A 6,447-nucleotide genomic window follows, 5' to 3' on the forward strand; every position below is an offset into this window, starting at 1 on the left:
AGGATATCAGAAAATGGAAAGATATCCCATGCTCATGGAAAGGTAGGATTAACATACTAAAAGTCGTAATCTTACCAAAAGCAATCTACAGATTCAATGCAACACCCATCAAAATCTCAGGACAATTCTTCACAGACCTCAAAAGAACAATACTCAACTTCATATGGAAAAATAAAAAACCAAGAATCACCAAAACAACCCTTCTTGTAATATAAAGGAACATCTGAAGGCAGCACCATACCTAACTTCAAACTCTATTATATAGCTACAGTAATGAAAACAGCTTGGTATTGGCATAAAAACAGACAGGTGAATCAATGGAATTGAATCAAAGACTGATATTAACCCACACACCTATGAACACCTGATATTTGACAAAGAAGCTAAAAATATAAAATAGAAAAAGGTAAGCATCTTCAACAAATGGTGCTGGTATAACTGGATTTGACATGTGTAAGAATGCAAGTAGATCCATGTCTGTTGCCATGAACAAAACTCATGTCCAAATGGATCAAAGACTTCAACATAGATCCAACCACAACACTGAACCTCATAGAAGAGAAAGTGGGAAGTCCCCTTGAATGCGATGGCACAGGGAACCACTTCCTAATATAACACGAGTAACACAGAGAGCAACAGTTAATAAATGGAACCTCCTGAAATTGAGAAGCTTCTGTAAAGCAAAGGACACAATCAATAAAACAAACAGCAGCCTTCAGATTAAGAAAAGATCTTCACCAATCCCACATTGGACAGAGGACTGATTAACAAAATATACAAAAAATTCAAGAAACTAGACATCAAAATACCAAATAATCCAATTTAAAAATGGGGTAGAGATCTAAACAGAGAATTCTCAACAGAAGAATCTCAAATGCCTAAAAGGCATGTAAGGAACTGCTCAACATCCTTAGCCATCAGAGAAATGCAAATCAAAACAACTCTGAGATACTGTCTTACACTGATCAGAATGGCTAAGATCAAAAATACTGATGACATCTTATGCTGGAGAGGATGTGGAATAAGGGGAACACTCCTCCATTGCTGGTGGGAGTGCAAACTTTTACTGCTTTTGTGGAAATAGTATGGCAATTTCTCAGAATATTAGGGATCAATCTAACTCAAAAATCCAGCAATACCACTTTTGGGTATATATTCAAAGGAGGCACAATTATACCACAAGAACATGTACTCAACTATGTTCATGGCAGCATTATTCATAATGGCCAGAACCTGGAAACAACCTAGATGCCTCTCAACCAAAGAATGGATAAAGAAAATGTACATTTACATAATGGAGTACTAGCCAGTGGTAAAAAATAATGACATCTTGAAATTTGAAGGCAAATGGATGGAACTAGAAAAAAAAACTCTCCTGAGTGAAGTAACCCAGACCCAGAAAGACAAATACAGTATGCACTCACTCATAAGCAGATATCAAACATAAAGCAAAGGATAACCACCCTACAGTTCACAACCCCAGAGAAGCTAGAACCCTCATCCAGAAACAGATGGAAGCAGATGCAGAGATCCACAGCTAACCACTGGGTCAAGCTCCTGGAGTACAATGGAAGAGAGGGAGGAGCAACAACTTGAACATAGGGGTCAAGACCATGATGAGGAAACTCACAAAGTCAGCTGACCCGAGCTAGTGGGAGCTCACTGACTCTGGACTGACAACTGGGGAACCTGCATAGGACTGAACCAGGCCCCCTGAATGCACGTGCCAGTGGTGTGTGTGGCTTGGGCTGTATGTGGAGTCACTGGCAGTGGGAGCAGGATCTAACCCTAGCGCATGAACTGACTTTGTAGAGCCCATTCTCTAAGGATACCTTGCTCAGCCTAGACATGAGGGTTGGGTGGGGTGGGGCTTGGTCCTGTTTCAAGGAAGTGATGGGACAGATTCAGTTGACTTCCCAGGGAGGTCTTACCCTCTCTGAGGAGCAGAGGAGCAGATGAGGGTGGGGTGGGAGGAAGGTGATGGGGGTAGGGAGAGGAAGGGAGAAAGGGGGAACTGGAATTTTTATGTAAAATAGATAAATAAATAAATCTGTAAGAAGAAATCATCTCATAGTAAAATGCCCAGTAGAATGGGATAGTTCCAAAAGATTATTGTACTTCATTAAGGGCAGTGGGGATCTCCCCAAGTCCATTCACACCATGCCAGACACCAGAGAAAAATGGCAGCTCCAAACATGCAAAGACACAGCACTAGCAAGAAACATTCTGGGGCCAAGGCTGGTAGGGCCTTGCCTGAGATTCACCCAGCAGGGTTTTGTTTCCTGGTGGGCTGGTCTCCTGATGTCAATTGCCATTTGCTGATCCTCTGACATGGGGACACCAGCAATTCTGTGCACTTATTAGAAAAAATATCTGGTGACTAGAGATAAAGATGATCTTTCTAGTAAGTACCTTGTTAGCACAAAGGCAGCAATCTACCCCCGGGTGTATTTCCCTTTGCAGGCAACTGGGAAGTTCTCAGGAGCTGTGTGTCGGGAGCAGGGGAATGTGCAGAGTGAAGGAGAGGGGTGTTTCTTCTGAGAAAGTCTGGAGGAAATAGGCCAGCTGGGGATGCCCAGAGAACAAAGCAAACAGGGAGGGTGAAAATTGCTCTCTGCATACACAACTAGAAAATGACTTGTTTTAGGGGCTCAATTCCATAAATCAAATTCCATAAATCAAAATCTATATATTTTCCTCTTTTGTTGGCATATTAACAATTTCCACCAGCACAAGCAACAATGGTAAAACACATCACTTGTTTACTCTAGCACACATGTGTGTTTTTGGTTTTAGTACTCTTTGTTTAGATATTTCTTAATTGAAACTCCTTTTGAAAGACTTGGATAAATCCAGACCCCTCTAGTAGAAAAAATAGAGCCAAAAATCTAAGCAGGGAGAGAAGAACCAAAAATTTAGGTTAGCCAGTGACTCTGTTTCAGGAACCAGCTGAAGATAAAGTTAGATTGTAATCTTAAAAATAATCTTAAAAATCAGGGAGTTACCCCCTTGTGACTATCACTGGTATTTTCAGAATTTTTCAATGATCACTGGTATTTTTGGAATTTTTCAATGATGCCCCCCCCCCATCCCCTTTGGGTTGTGGTTTCTTCCCTTAAATACCCCTTCTCCCAGCTACTCAGAGTCTACTCCTGTGTGGGAAATGAGTTTCAGCCCCAGTGCACTGGCTCCTGTCCTGTCAATAAACCTCATGTTATTGTAGCAAGGACAGTCTCTCGTGAGTTCCTGGGGGTCGTGTTATCCTGAGACTTGAGTGAGAGTCTCCCTGCTCCAGAAGTCTTTCATTTTGCAATTAGAAAAAGGACTAACTTATGTTTTATGTGGATGTGTGTGTGTGTGTGTGTGTGTGTGTGTGGTGCCTGTGAGTTTATATACACCACATGTGTGCAGGTGTCTGTTGAGGCTAGAAGACACCAGATTCCCTGGAACAGGAGTTAGAGACAGCTGTGAGCTGCCTGATATGGGTTCTGGGAAGCAAACCCAGGTCATCTGGAAAAGCAGTACATGTTTTTAACCGCTGAGCCAGCTCTCCAGTCCACCCTTTTCAATTTTTAAGGAAGAAACTCACCATTTGTGTCAGGATCCACCTTTTGGGGGTGACTTCTGCCGGGATCCTAGCTGTGGTGGGTTTGTGCATTCCAGGGTAGGAGTGTGAGGGTTAGAAATGTTAGGTAAGGACACACAGAGACATTGGATGGTACCGGAAAGGCTACTCAGTGCCTCCAGCGTACTGAGTTCACGCGTGTTTATTTTCCACTTGCAAAAGACTGTTTTAACATGATACAAAGGACAACCAGAACAGTCATTTGCTCCAATACTTAGGACTTCAAGACTTTAATTCTTGAGAAAAGTATTTGATGTTTGGGCGGTGAACCCACCCTAGATCAAATATCCTACAGGCAGCCACTCCCTAGGTCAAACCTCCTATTTCAAAGGGAGGAGCAGAAGCGTGCTTGAATTCTCTGAACTTTGGTCAGGGTGGAACAGATCTACCTCTACGGGGCCAAACATCCAAAACAACAAGTAACCAGGTTAGGACGTCTTGTTTTGTAGCCACACCTGTCCACAACTTTGAAAAAGCTGAAACGAAATTTCTGACCTCCTGACGATGTAGAACAGGTTCACATTTTTGGGTTCCTACATCTTTAGCAATCAGTACTGGGCTCTCAAAAAACATTACCAGGCTTTTCATGCTCTGAAATGTCCTGCCCGTAGATGAGATCTTGTCTCACCGTCTGAGACAGCAGATTCCTTGAACTGCTCTGGGCTAACCTTAGCGAATCCGTATCAGTGTCCTGGCACAGCTGACTGAAGCGCTATCAAGCGATGAATCCAAAGTCCATTCTGAGTCCAACTGTTGGGGGGACTGAGCTGCCCCCTACTGAGTTCAGCCTGTTTGTCCTTCAGAGTTCAGATTGCTAACTCTACACTGCACTTTTATTTCCTAAAGATTTTTACATAATGTATATGTGTGCTTCTGTCGTGGTTCTGTGTGCATTGGTGCTTTTATTCATGGGAGCCAGAGGCATTAGATCCCCTGGGACTAGAGTTACAGGTGCCTGTGAGCTGCCCAACATGGATGCTGGGAACTGAGCTAGAATTCTCTGCAAGATTAGGAACCTCTTTTGACACTAAACTATCATCTCTTCAGCCTTAGACAACACTTTTAATCATTTCGTATTACTTTTTTCTTTGAGATAGGGTCTTTCTCTGTAACCCTGCCTGCTCTGGAACACTCTGTAGACCAGGCTGGCTTTGAACTCACAGAGATCCACCTGCCTCTCCCACTATGACTGGCTTCTCTACACTTTTACTGGAGCATAAATGTGTTGAAGGAAATAGGAGAGAGCCAGGATTACAGAGCTGGGGCGGGGGCGGTTCCTCCCTTAGCTGAGTTTGAATATCCCATAGTTTACTACTGTATGGAAATCCCCAAGCAGCTCTGCTACACCAGACACAGAGGTGAGCCTGACCCTGCAGGACTGGGACCTACACAGGCATCCTGGATCTCAAAGACCAGTCCAGCAGAGAACGTGGACTTTTCCACAGCAAGTGCCTTCCAAGGACAAACTCTGGAGCTAGGCATGCCTAAGGCATTTATAGAAGGGTACTGTCTGTGTGTTGCAGATGCTGTCATGGAAAATTCCAGAGGATTTAATACCTCCATCTGAAGGCAAGGTAGTGTCTACCAGCTGCTGCTATTCCTTTTGGGTCAACTTTTGAGTATTTGATTTCAGCTTCCTTCATACTGTAAGGCTATGTCTGGAAGATGAGTGAAGTGTGCTTCCCCATGTGTCTATGAGGGTTTACTAAGTGTGGAAGACCTGGCCTGAATGCAGGCACCATGCTCTGATAGGCTGGGAGTCATAGAGGAAAAAGAAAACAGCAAGTGAGCTAGTGCGGGCGTATCCCACCCCACCCCACCCCTGGCTTCCGGGTCATGATGAGAGCAGCTGTCCCAAGTGCTCTCCACCATGATGAGTGGAAAACCCTAAAACCGTAGGCAGCAAAAATTCTTCTCTCCTTAAATTCTTTCTTAAATTGTCGCAGCAATGAAAGTCTAACGCATGCATGATTTGGTGGCTTGAATGAGAATGTCCCCCATAGTCCAGATGCTTGAGGGTGGTGCTGTTTGGGGAGACTTGGGAGGTGTGGCCTTGTTGGAGGAAGCATGTCACTGGGGGGGACGGCATTGGGAGTTTGAAGACTCCTGCCATTTTGAATTTGCTCTCTCTGCTTCCTGCTAGCATAGGTCAAAATGCGAGTTCTCATCTTGCTACTCAGCCATCATGCCTGCTCTTTCCTGTCATGACAAATTCTGAGAACCATAAGCCCAAATTAACCGTGTCTTTTAGAAGTCTCTTTGGTCACAGTGTTTATCACAGCAACAGAAAGTCACCAATACATATGAATAAGTAAAATGACAGGCCAATTTAATTTATAAACATAATACAAAATAATACAAAGTAGTGAATAAATGCACGATGTATTTATTAAGATGTATTCATCTGCACCAAATAAATCTTACTCCAAAAATTTTAAGGTAGTATATTAGATTTTTCTCAATATAGTTTATTTCTTTAGTAGGTTAAATAAGTAAATATGATTTTATCAATAATTGCTGCTGAGGTACTAGTGCAAATTATGAAATATATATGTGGGAACTGACAAGTTTATTTAAAAAATTTTTCTTTTCTTTGGTGGATTTTTGAGACAGGCTTCTCTGTGTATCCCTGGCTACCTGGAACTCATTCTGTAAAGCAGGGTAGCCTCGAACTCAGAGATCTGCCTGCCTCTGCCTCCTGAGGGCTAGGATTAAAGGTGTGCACTACTGCCACCACCTGGCTAATTTTTATTTGTTTATGTGGTGTTTTGCTTGTGTATGTGTGTCACATTCATGCAGTGCTTGTGAAGGCCAGAAGAGGG

This window comes from Microtus ochrogaster, chromosome 8 (assembly GCF_000317375.1).
Source record: "Microtus ochrogaster isolate Prairie Vole_2 chromosome 8, MicOch1.0, whole genome shotgun sequence".
Classification (NCBI taxonomy): Eukaryota; Metazoa; Chordata; class Mammalia; order Rodentia; family Cricetidae; genus Microtus; species Microtus ochrogaster.